Source organism: Watersipora subatra, chromosome 9 (assembly GCF_963576615.1).
Source record: "Watersipora subatra chromosome 9, tzWatSuba1.1, whole genome shotgun sequence".
NCBI lineage: Eukaryota > Metazoa > Bryozoa > Gymnolaemata > Cheilostomatida > Watersiporidae > Watersipora > Watersipora subatra.
Window position 1 is genome coordinate 33,901,003 of NC_088716.1, and position 17,807 is coordinate 33,918,809.

Below are 17,807 nucleotides of genomic sequence, written 5' to 3' on the forward strand. Positions count from 1 at the left end.
TTTTTGGATGCTCCAAACTGTGGTTAGATCTCTCACTGAGCCTACTAACTTTCTTGCGCAAGTCCTTGATTTTATTTTGTAGCCTCAGCTGCCAGGATGGAATGGATTGAAGCCTTGTTGGCAGTGGCTTAATATCCATCTCCTCCAAGATTACGGTTGATGTACTGTAGATTAAGGCATTGGTCTCACTGATTGATCCAGTTGAGATCGACTCCAGTGCCAAGTTAATGTCTTCTAACAGCTTCTTAGGTATGGCCTTGCTAACTCTTCGTAGTGGTACCCTGCTTCCATAATCATTAGCAGCTGACATCTTGTTGATGATATTTGCCGCAAGCTCTCTCACCCTGGGGTCAAGGTCCAAGTGCATGTCTTCTTCAACCCATGAGTCAACACATGATCGTGTATGTGTGACAGTGTGTGTTGATATGCACTCCTCGTTGGTTGAGGTTACTTGGGTGAACTGTTCCCTAATTTCATCTACCTCAAGTTCCGATATGAGGAGCCGCTTGATTATGTTACTCCTCTGAGCTCCTTTTCCATATATATATATATATATATATATATATATATATATATATATATATATATATATATATATATATATAAAATTGAGTAAAAATGAAAGTTAAAGTTAAGTTTAAAACAACTTTATTACTAATAGTTTCATATTGCCATGCAATAATCATCAGATAAAATTGTTAGCACTGAAAACGACTTATATATAGATGGAAATAAAAGCGTAGGTCTTAAAATACCTAAATACACCACTGATACGTAGGATTAAAATTAGCAAGCAACACGATTTAAAGCCTCAACAATGCAGAAGTTTAAAAGTTAAGTCTTAAAATTGCTTAAAAGGAATTTGCCAGCATGTCTACATGTTGAAACTAGTTCGCAGCGTTTGTTTAAGGTAGCAATGTTAGGATTGTATATAATATAAAATTTCTCATACAGACATAGGTTGCATCTGCCTGTGGTCTTGTTGTATGATGTAGCTCTTTTGACTATGCTCCACTTGATGTTATATTCTATGCCTTGGTCTTTCAAGGTCCATATGTGCTTACTGAGCTCGGTGCTTGATCTTTTCTCTACATTTCTAAAGGTTGTCATATGATTGTAATAGCGTTGTTTGAATGTGGTGTCAGTCAATCCTATGTAATGTTCGTCCGCAGATTGATCATTGGTGGTGAGTGTCGCCTTATATATAATTGACTTGCTCAGGCACTTTCCTTGTAGTGGGCAGCCATTCTTATGTCGGCAGTTGCATTCTCTTGGTTCTGTAGTTATAGGGATCTCATTGTGATGCTGCAGCAATCTGGTATCATGAGCGCTAATGATACTGCTCACATTGTTCATACAGCTGTAGCTTAATTTCACAAAGTTTCTATTGAAGATCTTACGAAGAGCGTGTGATTTAGGGAACTCTGTGTCCAGGATATTAAAGAAAATCTTACCGATGTTATTAGCTACATTTTTGCTGAATGGCGGGTTGTACCATAGTATCGGTCTTCGTCTGGTATTCTTGTCTCTGTTTTGCGCATTGTTTGTCGGGGCAGGCTGAAACACAAGCTTGTGTTTGTGTCCGTTTAGATTGAGTGCCTGCTGGTATATGTCAGTTTCGGTGGTAAATGTGGAGTTGTCTGATGACAGGCTGCTCAGTCTCCTATTTATACCTAGTGGTATGTTGTTTATTACTCCAAGTGGATGATTGGACTTGGCGTGTACATACTGTGGATGTGTATTTGGCTTGTGGTAAATTCTGTGTATACCGGTCGTCAGGTTTAGGTTTACATCTAAGAAGTTGGCCACCTTTTTGTTTGCCGATACAGTTATGCGTAGTCCGTTCTTGTGGAAGATAGAGCAGAGTTTTTTCTTGATTTTCTCAGCTTCTCGCCATTCAGCAAAAATGTAGCTAATAACATCGGTAAGATTTTATATTTATATTTATTTATTTTATATTTTATATTAATATCCTGGAAACAGAGTTCCCTAAATCACACGCTCTTCGTAAGATCTTCAATAGAAACTTTGTGAAATTAAGCTACAGCTGTATGAACAATGTGAGCAGTATCATTAGCGCTCATAATACCAGATTGCTGCAGCATCACAATGAGATCCCTATAACTACAGAACCAAGAGAATGCAACTGCCGACATAAGAATGGCTGCCCACTACAAGGAAAGTGCCTGAGCAAGTCAATTATATATAAGGCGACACTCACCACCAATGATCAATCTGCGGACGAACATTACATAGGATTGACTGACACCACATTCAAACAACGCTATTACAATCATATGACAACCTTTAGAAATGTAGAGAAAAGATCAAGCACCGAGCTCAGTAAGCACATATGGACCTTAAAAGACCAAGGCATAGAATATAACATCAAGTGGAGCATAGTCAAAAGAGCTACATCATACAACAAGACCACAGGCAGATGCAACCTATGTCTGTATGAGAAATTTTATATTATACCGTACAGGATGAAAATATCCGATGGATATAAAAATTCGCGATTACGCGAGCAGTAAACACCGCGAATTATTAAATTCCGTGAATAATTAGTTCTATTTTTTATCACAAGGGAGAATAACTACTGTATCAAATTGAAAACTAGTCGCTAGGCTAGTTTTTAATATAACTACTAAACGTAGGTGAGTTCCAAAACATTTTTAAAATCATTGCCTAGGCTTTGAGCTAACACCATTGCCAATGCATCACATTTATTTACAAAATTATTCAAGGTTGTCACAAGATAGGCAGAATGGCGTCATAGCGAAAATAGCCACTAGGCAGAAGTACTAAACGTAGCCGAGTTCCAAAACTTCTTTAAAATCATTGCCGGGGTTCTGAGTTTTATTGCCATGGCAGCAAACTTTACAAAATTATTCAAGGTTTTTACAAGTAGTTCGGCATGGCTTCATCATCGCAAAAAAGCTCTCCTAGTCTTTATACATTGAAATCAACTCCATCAATCTCGAATACCGAAGTTGAGGACGATCATGATTCTGATCTGGACATTATGGTATGTATTTGATGTGCAGATACGTTTTTCCATTATTAACTGCATTAGTTAATTCTTTTGTTTAAAAACTGATCGCTTTCATTAAATACTTCAGCTATTGTTTTTGTACTTCCTTGACACTTGTTAAGATTTTTTTCTTTTTTGTGTTTACTGCAGATTGAGAATAAAACAACCTACTCCGATTACGAAAACTAGAGACAAGTAGTAATATTCATCAAGGCATCATCAGGTATACAATCCTAACATTGCTACCTTAAACAAACGCTGCGAACTAGTTTCAACATGTAGACATGCTGGCAAATTCCTTTTAAGCAATTTTAAGACTTAACTTTTAAACTTCTGCATTGTTGAGGCTTTAAATCGTGTTGCTTGCTAATTTTAATCCTACGTATCAGTGGTGTATTTAGGTATTTTAAGACCTACGCTTTTATTTCCATCTATATATAAGTCGTTTTCAGTGCTAACAATTTTATCTGATGATTATTGCATGGCAATATGAAACTATTAGTAATAAAGTTGTTTTAAACTTAACTTTTACTTTCATTTTTACTCAATTTTACATCGCTCTATTTTAATATTGAGCACTTTCATGCAAGAGACTGTTCATACTGCATCTACTATATATATATATATGTATATATATGTATATATATATATATATATACATATATATACATATATATACATATATATACATATATATACATATATATACATATATATACATATATATACATATATATATATATGTATATATATGTATATATATATATATGAGAAATATACTTTGAGAAATATACAGGTATATATACATGTATGTATATATACATGTATATTTCTCAAAGTATGCTCATAGATATGTCTGTATGCATTCTGGCTATAGATCTTAAAACCGTGGAATAAAGAATCCGTACCGAAGAAGAAGTCCGGCATCGTACTATTTAGGCCATAAAGATTTATTTCTTCACCAGCTAAAATATGTCACTATATGGGAGCAAATACCCAACGGCTTTGCGTACGACGCAGGGTCACAGCATAACGTCACGAAAAGCTGTTGGCTGTTCATTATTAAGCGTAATCAAATCTTCCATTGGCAATGTACCAGGCTAATAGCAAGTGGGACAGGCAACTCTCATTACTTATCATTGTTTAAAAGCTGATTTTTATAACCCGGGCAACGCCGGGTAACAAAGCTAGTATATATATATATATATATATATATATATATATATATATATATATATATATATATATATATATTTGTGTGTGTATATATACATGTATATGTGTATATATACTAGCTAAAAGGTTTGTCGCTTGTCTGTCTTTCGGTATGGCCAGCTATAGCTATTAAAATTTTGGAATTTAAGTTTTACATCATGCTGGACTTCAACTCACGAAGATTGCGACCAAAAGGTATGCAATTCAATTTTTCAACCCTGAGACCTCGACAGTTCTGACTATTCATATCTTTTACTACATAAAACACATACACCTTTTTCTGTTTTCACACCCAAAATGACATGTTAATTGAAAGTTTATGAACTGATTTAGCTTTATGAAACGCGATGCTTTTTTCCTATTTTCGTGAACATATATTTCCAGTTTTTCGTAAGGTTCAATTGCTAAATCGCTGTCAAGGCCAATTCTTTTCACGGAGACAATTGTATTATCTCGAGTAGATAATAGTATATATATACTATAGTACTTTATAGTATATATATATAAGTGAACGTCAAGTGCAGAGTATGAAGAACTGGGCAGCACCTGGCCATGACATGATTCAAGCCTTCTGGTTGAAGAAATTGACATCACTTCACACTAAAATTTCTAAGCAGATGGAATGCGTAATAGAACAAGGTGTCCATTCAGAATGGCTGAACCAAAGGATGAACTGTACTTCTAATAAAAGATCCAAAGCAGTGGCCGATTCCCAAAAACTATCGACCAATGACGTGCTTGCCCACTACCTGGAAACTGCTCTCAGGAATAATTGCAGACAAACTGAAAGAGCACATAATTCACTATATGACCAGTGCTCAGAAAGGAATTGGGCGCAACACCCGAGGAGCCAAACATCAGTTACTGGTGGATCGGACGGTCTGTCAAGACAGCAGGAGAAGGCATACCAATCTTGCCATGGCTTGGATCGACTACAAAAAGGCCTATGACTCAATTCCCCATAGTTGGATATTTGAGTGCTTCAGTATGTACAATGTTCACCCTGCTCTTGTGGCATTCATCAAGATGTCAATGACCAAATGGAAGACCGAACTGGAGGCTAATGGCAAAAAGCTGGTGAGTGTAAAAATTATGCGAGGCATCTATCAATGTAACTCCTTATTACCGCTGCTTTTCTGCATATGCCTAAACCCTCTAAGCAATATGCTGGAGAAGACTCAATTTGGGTACCAGTTTAAGAGTGGCACCAAGATAAACCACCTCTTCTACATGGATGACATCAAGCTGTACGCTAACAAAGAAAGGGACATTGATTCGCTAATACACCTTGCTCAGGTATACAGCAAGGACATCGGAATGACCCTCGGTATTGAGAAATGCGGAAGGCTAATTCTTAAGAAAGGTCATTCGATGCTCACAGATAGCCTAAGAATGCCAAATGGTACCATCAAAGATATAGAAGAAGGGTACAAGTACTTGGGGATTATGCAAAGCAACATCAACCACGAAGCCGAGGTACGTCACAAAGCCATTACTGAATACAAGAAACGCCTTCGGCAGGTCCTACGGAGCCAGCTCAATGCCAAGAATCAAGTCATGGCAATAAATACCTACGCACTGCCAGTAATAAGTTATTCAGCAAGCATAATAAAGTGGACTGAGCAAACCATCAAGGAAACAACTATATAGCAACTCGTAAACTGCTGACCATGCATGGAGCACTCCATCCAAAATCTGATACTACTAGATTGTATCTCGATAGGAGAGATGGCGGTAGGGGACTCAAAAGTGTACAGCTGACAGTGAAAGATGAAGAACAAAGCATCAAAGCCTATGCAGCTTCCATAGCCACTTCAGATAAGTTGCTAGGTGAATTTCAATCGACTGCTCTGACAATGGAGCTTCGCCCTGATGATGAGGAAATTGACTGGCACATGAAACCTCTTCATGGTGCTTACCACCGACAAGTATCTAAGGTTGGCGATCTTCACCAGACATATCTGTGGCTAAACAAAGGAAACCTAATGGCCAATACAGAGTCGCTACTCATGGCAGCCCAGGAGCAAGTGCTCCCAACAAGGCAACTCCAAACAAAAATCTATCACACTAGAGACGATCCTCGATGCAGATTGTGCAAAGATGCGCCTGAGACTATCCAACACATCATCAGTGGATGCAAGCAGCTAGCAGGAAACGCATACACTGAGCGGCATAATCATGTCGCAGGTGTTGTGTATAGAAGTCTATGTGATGAATATGGCCTTAATAAACCACAACACTGCTGGGAAGCTCCTGGTAAAGTCAATGAAAATGACCGTGCTAAGATTCTCTGGGACTTCTACATCCAGACTGATAAGCATCTCCTAGCAAACTAACCAGATATAGTGGTGGTGGACAAGGAGAACAAGAGAGCTACTATAATAGATATAGCAGTACACAATGACTACAATATAGCCAACAAAGAAAAAGAGAAGGTAGAGAAATATCTCCCTCTTGGAGAAGAGATTGAAAAATGTTGGGATGTAAAAACAACTGTAATTCCAGTAGTCATTGGGGCTCTGGGCGCAATAACACCGGCGCATAAAATGGGGCTTGCCCAGATACCGGCAGCAATCAACTCAGGTGAGTTGCAGAAAAGTGCGCTATTGGGAACAGCCAAGATCTTGAGGCGAGTGCTCAAATTTTCAGGTCTCTGGTAGGAGACCCGAGTTATAGTAGAAATTACCACCCATACGGGTTAACCGGGGAAAGGAAACAATTATATATATATATATATATATATTAAGACATTATTACATTACTATTAAGACATTGTTCTCAGAACTCTCTCAAGTCATCCATTACCATGGCCGGAGTGTAACCAAACCTACACATATTTTTCATTAATGATGCAAGTCAGGGCATAAGAGTGTACAATCTTACAGAGAACCAAAACTAATGTCAAAGAAACATTTAATAGAATTTATCATCAATCTTTAGCTCACAATTCTGTGTTGACCAACTTAAATTAGCTTTATATGAGGAAGCATCCTCTTTTATATCATCTTTTTGGAATAAAGGTGCATCATTCAAGCTTTCTGAACACTTATCATAGAAATCCTAGAGCAACGCAATTGCTATATATTCAGAAATGCTCGCCTACAAAGCTGATATGTTGAGGACAATATTGTAAATAGATTTGCTTGCGCACTGAATAGAACCTAACAATAGCCTTCAAAGGTAGTTATATTTATCTAATACAACCTATTCATTTTATCCTGATAATATTTGCCTGCTCCACCTATTGGAATGCTTTCATAAAGTACCCATTGTGTAATTGAGCCTTTCTCACAGACACGCTCCTTATAAGATATATAAAAATGACGCTAAGTACAATAGCATTCAAAGTTTGGAATATGCACAATCATAAAGTATTCAAAGATGTCATCTAATTTTTCCATGAGATCACATGAAAAGACTCAGTGGTATTGTACACCTTCATAAATGCCCTAACCGACATAAGTCAATTCTTGTCTAATCATTAAACCTTCCTTCAGAAGTTCACAAACCTTTCAACACAGCAGTCCTTGAATCAAGGCTATATTTTTGTCGAATTTTCTGAGAAAAAGCTATTTCCAAAGCGATATTTGCACTAGTTATAGTGTACATGTGTGTAGGACTAGTTATAGTGTACATGTGTGTAGGACTAGTTAAACTGTACATGTGTGTAGCACTAGTTATAGTGTACATATGTGTAGGAATAGTTATTGTGTACATGCGTGTAGCACTAGTTATAGTGTACATGCGTGTAGCACTAGTTATAGTGCACACGTGTGTAGGAATAGTTATTGTGTACATGTGCGTAGGACTAGTTATAGTGTACATATGTGTAGGACTAGTTATAGTGTACATGTGTATAGGACTAGTTATAGTATACATGTGTATAGGACTAGTTATAGTGTACATGCGTGTAGCACTAGTTATAGTGTACATATGTGTAGGACTAGTTATAGTGTACATGTGTATAGGACTAGTTATAGCGTACATGTGTATAGGACTAGTTATAGTGTACATGTGTATAGGACTAGTTATAGTGTACATGTGTGTAGCACTAGTTATAGTGTACATATGTGTAGCACTAGTTACAGTGTACATGTGTGTAGGAATAGTTATAGTGTACATGCGTGTAGCACTAGTTATAGTGTACATATGTGTAGGACTAGTTATAGTGTACATGTGTATAGGACTAGTTATAGCGTACATGTGTATATGACTAGTTATAGAGTACGTGTGTATAGGACTAGTTATAGTGTACATGTGTGTAGCACTAGTTATAGTGTACATATGTGTAGCACTAGTTACAGTGTACATGTGTGTAGGACTAGTTATAGTGTACATGCGTGTAGCACTAGTTATAGTGTACATATGTGTAGGACTAGTTATAGTGTACATGTGTGTAGGATAGCTATAGTGTACATGCGTGTAGCACTAGTTATAGTGTACATGTGTATAGGACAAGTTATAGTGTACATGTGTGTAGGACTAGTTATAGTGTACCTGTGTGTAGGACTAGTTATAATGTACATGTGTATAGGACTAGTTATAGTGTACATGCGTGTAGCACTAGTTCTAGTGTACATATGTGTAGCACTAGTTACAGTGTACATGTGTGTAGGACTAGTTATAGTGTACATGCGTGTAGCACTAGTTATTGTGTACATGTGTGTAGCACTAGTTATAGTGTACATGCGTGTAGCACTAGTTATAGTGCACACGTGTGTAGGAATAGTTATTGTGTACATGTGTGTAGGACTAGTTATAGTGTGCATGTGTGTAGCACTAGTTATAGTGTACATGTATGTAGCACTAGTTATAGTGTATATGTGTGTCGGAATAGTTATAGTGTGCATGCTTGTAGGACTATTTATAGTGTGCATGTGTGTAGGACTAGTTATAGTGTGCATACGTGTAGCACTAGTTACAGTGTACATGTGTGTAGCACTAGTTATAGTGTATCTGTGTGCACTAGTCTTTACGTGACAGTCTTATGAATGAATATAATGTGTGCCATAGCACTGTCATGTGAAGCACTACAATGTGCTATACATGGCATTGCTATGGCAGTCAAGTGGAAAGTCGGGATAATTATTGCTAGACTCAAAGCATTGTACAAGATGGCTAACAGAAACTACAAACATAATCTTTGGTGAGTCTATAAGCTATTTGTGAGAAGACAACACTTGATAAAGTTGGTATTACTACATGTTTTCCATTATGATGTGTTTAATTCTAAGACACAGCGCACTGTGTATTGGGAAGCCCTCTATGTTAAAATTGCATGTCTCAGGACTTGAGTCTATTTCTAAAGATGATTCACTATCTGTAATTTAACCAGCTGCATTTGTGTGATGAGAGTGCTGACCATCTACTGAAGAAGTGAACTGATATTCATCAACTAAACTGGAAGTCCTTCATCCTTGCAGTTGAGATATCATCAATGGATAACATCTCGTAATGACAATCGGCTAGGCTGGGCTAGGCTATTATGAAACTGATACCATGGAGATTTAATAGATATCATAAGGAGATATAATAGAGGTGGAATTAAAATAAGATCAAGTATGCCATTTGTTGTTATAAATTCCAAATCAATAGAGTGGTCGATAAAAACAGTAGAGTGATGGTTAAAAACAATAGAGTGGTCGATAAAAACAGTAGAGTGATGGTTAAAAACAATAGAGTGGTCGATAAAAACAGTAGAGTGATGGTTAAAAACAATAGAGTGGTCGATAAAAACAGTAGAGTGATGGTTAAAAACAATAGAGTGGTCGATAAAAACAGTAGAGTGATGGTTAAAAACAATAGAGTGGCCCGCTAAAACTGAATTGCATGTGTGTAATAAAAAACTGCAAAGCTTGGATATCACAAAGAATAAAAACACTGTTTGGACATTTGTTTTTGTCTGAGAAAAGTATTTATTTATATTGTCAACAAAGTTACTTATATGAGGTTAGCTAGCTATGGATCATGGGTTAGTTGTTGTTTAGACTGATGTGCTATACTGGGACTCAAGGGTTGTCCTCACTTCTTTAAATCCGCAATCAAGTTATGTGAAGGAGTGTAGATGTAAAAGTTTTTTTACAGCCTATATAGCCTGAGCACGAGTGCTCTGTGGTTTATAGCCTATATAGCCTGAGCACGAGTGCTCTATGGTTTATAGCCTATATAGCCTGAGCACGAGTGCTCTTCGGTTGATAGCCTATATAGCCTGAGCACTCGTGCTCTATGGTTTCCAGGTTGCTTATATTGTTTTACCAGTGCAGGTAGTACATTCCCTTTTTATTTGCTATTTTACTGGTATAGGTAGCACATTCTCACTGTATTTGCTGTTTATCAGTACAGATGGTACATTCCCTTTGTATTTGCTGTTTATCAGTACAGATGGTACATTCCCTTTGTATTTGCTGTTTTACCAGTACAGATAGCACATTCCCTTTGTATTTGCTGTATTACCAGTACAGATAGCACATTCCCTTTGTATTTGCTGTATTACCAGTACAGATAGCACATTCCCTTGGTATTTGCTGTTTTACCAGTACAGATAGCAAATTCCCTTTGTATTTGCTGTTTATCAGTACAGATAGCACATTCCCTTTGTATTTGCTGTTTTACCAGTACAGATAGCACATTCCCTTTTGTATTTGCTGTTTTACCAGTACAGATAGCACATTCCCTTTGTATTTGCTGTTTTACCAGTACAGATACCACATTCCCTTTTGTATTTGCTGTTTTACCAGTACAGATAGCACATTTTCTCTGTATTTGCCGTTTTATCAGTGCAGGTAGCACATTTTCTCTGTATTTGCCGTTTTATCAGTACAGGTAGCACATTTCCCCTGTATTTGCCGTTTTATCAGTACAGGTAGCACATTTCCTCTGTATTTGCCGTTTTATCAGTAGGCCCCTCTAGTGATAGATAAAAAAAGAAGGCACAATGAGGAGCCAGTTAAACAGTAGCAAAGCTAGTCATCAGATAGTCATTAGATGAAAAAGAAGCTCAACGACTACTCGGGTGAATAAAGGAGGTGTTGATTGAGACTGGCTTTGACTGGTTCTAATAGCTTATTTGTCAGAGGTCAGTGGACAAGGAGTTCCAGACTGCCAACACCTGAAACATGACCCACATATGACCTGATGCAGAGGAGGTAGAAGTACTAGAGCCATCAAGGAGTGAAATGTGTGATATGTGATTAGTGGAGTAGCGCTATAATGCTATGGCGCTATGGAAGGCTAAGAGGGAATTCCGACATACAGTATGAAATGTATATGAACTGATAGAACTCTAGATTTTTCAAATAGTGCACATATATAGTACTTTATTGGCAATTATTTCATTTCACAAATAGAAATGTTTTACAAATTAGGCCATACAACAATAGTAAAACAAAAAGGAGGGGAAAAAGCAACAGTTAGCCATTAAAATTGAATAAGTAGTCTGACAAATAGTGTTTAAAATGCCTTTCTCTGCTAAGAGAACGGATATTTGGTGGAAGATTGTTAAAGCAGCTGGCAATGACATTTTCAAAATGATTGTTAGTGATTGTATGCAATTTTTTCACATCACGTAAGTTGAAATGAGTTAAGAACCTGTAATTGTCATGTACAAAATGAGGACACAAACCCTGAAAAATCTTGAAACATTGAATTGAAGTAAAATAAATATTTAGCATATGCAGAGTAGGAAGACGCAGAGATTTGGAAATATCATTTGTTGGAATAATATATGCAGGAATATGATGTAGATTTGCAATGAGTCGAAATACTCTTTTTTGTAACAAAAATAAATCCTTAGTGACATATCTTGGGGCTATATTATAATAAATGTGGATACCATTAATAATATGGCAAAATATAAACTGATAACAAAATGCAATAGCAGATTTTGAGTTCATGTATGGCCTGCAAAACTGGAGCAGAGTCAATGACTTCATGACCTTACTACAAATAGTGTCGACATGATTATTCCAAGAGAGTCCATCTGTCAAAACAAATCCTAACAATTTTGTCTCATGTCTACAAGTGATGGATTGACTGTTAAACTTAAGAGTAAAGCTGTTTCGAAGGTTTTCATCAGTATCATAAAGAAGAAAGTGTATTTTTTGTAAATTGATTGTCATATTATTTGAAGTACACCAGTTGCTGATAATTTGCGTGATGAGATTGCAGTTCGTCTCAAGAAGTTGCACATCTTTGTGATAGCCTACAAAAACAGTATCATCGGCGTAGGCAAAGCCTTTTGGAATAAGTCTAAGAAGATAATTTTTATATATTAAAAATAATACTGGCGCAATAAGTGACCCCTGTGGAACACCAACATCTATTCATTCAATCATCTGTCATTCATGACGACCTTTTGGTGCTTTTTGTGAAAATAGGATTGAAGTATTTGCAACGATTTATTTTTAAAACCAGCAAGTTCCAGTTTATGATATAATATTTTGTGATTGACACAGTCAAAAGCTTTGCTGAAATCTAAAAACATCAAGCAAATTTTCTCACTTCTGGTTTTTAAATCCAAACAATCTGAGATTAGTTTATGAACAGCATCAGTGCATGAATGACTTTTTCTGAAACCACACTGATAAGGATCTAAAATATAATTTTTGGACAAATGAGAGTAGATGTGAATATTTAAGCGCTTTTCAAAAACTTTAGATAAAATAGGAAGTACTGAAATAGGGCAGAAATTTGATGGGTTGCTATTATCTCCTCCTTTAAACAATGGAGTAACTCGTGCATGTTTCCATGCTGAAGGAAAGCAGCTATCAATCAATATTCTGTTAAACATATCAGTGATAATAGGTAAAATGAATGGAAGAGTTGCTTTTATCATTTTTACAGACATATTGTCTATGCCTGAGGCTTTGGAATTAGGTATGTTACTGATATATTTTACAATATCATGAGGAGTGAATTTTGGAAACTCACTAAATGCGGTCTTCAACTCAGTGTTTTGACAAGGCAAATAAGGATTGGATGACGGTAAAATTGAATTTGAATGTTTACTTGCAATAGACACAAAATGTGAGTTAAGTTCTGAGGCTGACAAACAAGTGTCACAGCTTTGAGGTTTCTTATTTTTCACATTCAAAGCTTGTCAAAGGTTACGCCTATCACCAAGCTTTGACTGTTTAACAAGTTCGCCGATACATTTTATTTATTTTTTTAATAAGATTTGTGACAAAATTGCACTGCTTTTTGTAAGCAGTCAAATGAGGAGAATCTTGCTTTTTTGTGATAAATGATATGAAGAAGACACTTCTGTATTATAAAAAGTTTGTTTAGATATATTTTTAGTGCATTACACCAAGCTACTAAGCAATAAACTAATTCACTGTTAATCCATGTAGGCTATTATAAAGCAATAAAAAGGAATCCAGAGGCAGCGCAGAAGGAATCCAAAGGCAGCACAGAAAAATATCCAGAGGCAGCACAGAAAGAATCCAGAGGCAGCACAGAAGAAACCTGATAATTAAGCAAGATCTTAGCGGTTTCTTCAGATTCTCAAAGTGATTTGAGCAATTTAAAGAGCTGTCAATTAAAAATCTTAAAAATCTAATTTCATTATATTAGGTTATTATTATATATTATTATATTAATCTATTCAGGCTTAGTTATTGAAGGAAATGTTCTCTAACAATTGAAACTAGCTTTGTGAATTTTTAATAATTATGTAGTTAGTTTTGTCAGCATTCCGTGTAAGTTAGTCTATATTGCTCCAATCATTAATGAGTTTATAGACAACATATTATCAGTTAATTTTTTTTAAGTATAGAACAAATTAGTGTCATCTGCAAATAATATAGTCTGAAAATTATTAGTGCTTTTAGCAAAATTATTAATATTTAAGAGGAAGAGTGTGGGTCTCTAAAAGACTGCTCAGTCTTTCACATGACACTAGCTAATTCCCCCTTTTCACGCTCAGAAATAATAACCCATGAGAGTAGAGTGCTTTAATGTATATTTGAATATAACAGGCACAGTCGCAGCCAAACACTACTCTGCAACTTCAGAAAAAGTGCCAGCTTTTTATATGGTTAGCCTACAACAACAACAACAACAACAACAACAACAACAACAACAACAACAACAACAACAAGGGTTACATAGGACAGCATGGTCAGACTCGTGATGGCTATTATTTAAGTTGTGGTAAAATGTTGTTTAATAGATAAGAAAAATGATATAGTAAATGGCTAAATATACATATATTTGCGTACATGACAAATACTGCTACCAAAGATCACTAAAATAAAGTGTAAATTTTAAAATGTAGCCAATAATGTCTGTGTGCTACGGCCACCAAAGGTCCTGAAATTGAGCTTTGGAAACTCCACATTCAACTTTTAAAGGAGTTTATAACAGTTGATATATTAAGACACGTCGTTATCTGTTAGTTAGATGAATGCTCATTAAATTTAATGAAGATAGTAAAAAGTTTAATTGGGTGAGCTTGTTAATTAATGTCATGATCTCTAGTATCGAATGCGCTTAATTAGTCAATGAAAAATTATGTCATAAATTGTCTAATTGGTCATTGAGATGCCATATATTGATCTAATTGGCCAATGAGATGACATATATTGGTCTAATTGGTCAATGAGATGACATATAATGATCTAATTGGTCAATGAGATGCTATATATTGGTCTAATTGGTCAATGAGATGACATATAATGATCTAATTGGTCAATGAGATGCTATATATTGGTCTAATTGGTCAATGAGATGACATATATTGGTCTATTTAATTTAGACCAATATATTGCATCTCTTAGTGTGAAAGGGGTGGACCATAAAATGGTTGGTGATTTTAATAATAATAATAACAATAATAATAATATAGCTACTGACTCACCTGATTATCTTGATTTAATTCACCAGTATAATTTTCAAAAAATTTAAGATATTCTTAGTCGAAAAACTTCTTATTTGGCTACTTGTATAAATCATGTCTTAATTAATTTTAATCATTTAAATATTGTTTGTGGCACAGTAGAAAAGTACACATTTGACCACCGACCCATATTATCTGTTTTGATAGAATTTCTATGAGAGAGTCTGAAAATTTTTTTGACCGAGTTATTAAAACTTTATTCCTAACAAATTAAAAAATACTTTGAAGGGAGTGACTGGGACACCGTTTTTTTACCAGGTAAAAATGTAGATTTAGCTTATAACAAGTTTTTAAACACAACTAAAGAAATGTTTGGTCAAATTTTTCCTGTAAAGCAAACAACTTGTTGTAAGCCCAAAAGCGTTGAAAACCTTTGGATGACCTAAAAGCTTCTTTTTGAGCTACGCAAGAAAAACAGATTATTTGGCAAGTATTGAGCTAACCCATTTAGCCCTAATTTAAAAAAGAACTACAGAAGAGCTAGAAATAAAATTTCGTCCCTGATCAAAAAAGTAGAAACGGATTATTAATGTTACGAAATATGAAAAATTAATGACCCGAGAAAGCTTTGGAATTTAATAAATAATGTTTCTGGACAAAACCAAGGTAAAGTTCAACAAATTACTAAGCTTTTAGACTCCAAGTCCAAGAAATTAGCCGATGACAAACAAATAGCTACAGAATTTATCACTTATTTTACAAAAATAGGACCCAGCAAGCACTTTCTAAACTATATAAATATTTCTCAATGTTTGTGTGTATGTGTATATTTGTGTCCAGCTATAGCTATTAAAATATTGGAATAAAGAACCTGTAAAGCAGAAAATCTTGTTCTCTGAACCACCCGCTCGTCAGACCGACACCTTACTAACTAAACCACACAAGCTTGATATATTCACTCGGCAATATATGCTGCTATATGGGAGCAAAAAGGCGACTCGCTTTCGGTCACAATGCAAAGTGATGGCATAACATATGTAGCTCTTATTAGTAAGCTTACTCATATTAACCATTATATATATAATGGATAAGACAAATATATATAGTTTATATATATATCTTATATATATCCATTATATATATCTTATATATATCCATTATATATATCTTATATATATCCAATATATATATATCCATTATATATATATATCCATTATATATATATATATCCATATGCATGTCCTAAAGTTTGTGTATGCATGTGTATATGTGTCCAGCTACAGCTGTTATAACCTTGGAATAAAGAACTCATATCACAGATACGATTTGATCCCAGACCCTCCATTTCTCCAGTACAGCGCCTTACTAATTTGGCCACACAAGCTTGATAGATGCCTAAGCAATATATGGGAAGAAATATGCAACGGCTTTGCATTACTACACAGCGTGATGGCATAACATCACGAAAAGCTGGTAGCTCTTATTAGTAAGTTTACTCAAACTATCCATTGGTAATGTGCCAGGCTAATGGCAAGTGGCAGGCAATTCTCATTACCTCTCATGTTTTATAAGCTGACTTTTAATAGCCGGGCGACGCCGGGTAGCACAGCTAGTACAAACATAAAGCAACAAGCTTGATGGATAAATAAATTGCCAGATTTTACTTTTGTACAAGTTCATGAGTGTACTGCTCAGAGAGTTATTGCAAATCTAAATGAACTCAAAGCAGAAAGCATAGATGAAATTCCTGCAAAATTAGTGAAAGCATGTTCACTTGAGTAATCAAAACCTTTGGCCTACATATTCATCATGACCATAAAGCGTAATGTGTTTTCCCACAAAACATTCTTGAGCATATTATTAACCAACAAGTCCATAACTAAACTATTTAAGAAAACATCACAGAAACTCAATTTGGATTTCAGAAAGGAAAAGGCACTCGTGAAACATTAATTGAATTTTCTAACAATACAATTGCAGTCTTAAACAAATTATAGTCTATTCATTTTAGGTATATTCATTGACTTCTCAAAAACCTTTGATACAATAAATCACTCAATTTTGATTAATAAGCTTAAGCAAATAAATTTTTCTCATTAAATTTTGAAATTAATCCAAAATTGTCAATCAAATGGCCTTCAAGGTGTTATAATAACACAGAAAATATCCCAACCTCTAGTAATTAAATGTGGAGTACCACAAGGATCTGTCCTTGGGCCAACACTATGTCTGTTATATGTACATATATATAAATGATTTTGAAAAGAGTACTGATAAACTTAAAACTATTTTGCTGAGTATATTAACTTATTCTATATCGCTAAAAACTTGAGTAAATATATAGCTATAATAAACAGAGAATTGGACGTGATAAAAAATTGGTGCGATCAAAACAAACTAACATTGAATGTTGACAAGATGGATTTCATAGTTAGTCAAAATCCACAAAATAAATTTCGATTAACAAAAAAACATTTCCATGAATGGACAAAACATACAAAAGACGGATAGCATAAAATTTTTAGGCGTTACAATAGATAGTACACTAAACTGGTCAAGACACAGAACTATTGAGAAATCAACTGCAACAAAGTTGGAAAGTTATTTACCAAACCTCATTGATCTTACCAGAAACACATATTTTGCTTTTATATAATACTCTAATTAACAGTAAATAGTTTATTGCCTGGTGTTGTATTCTAGCAATAGTTATTATTGTCA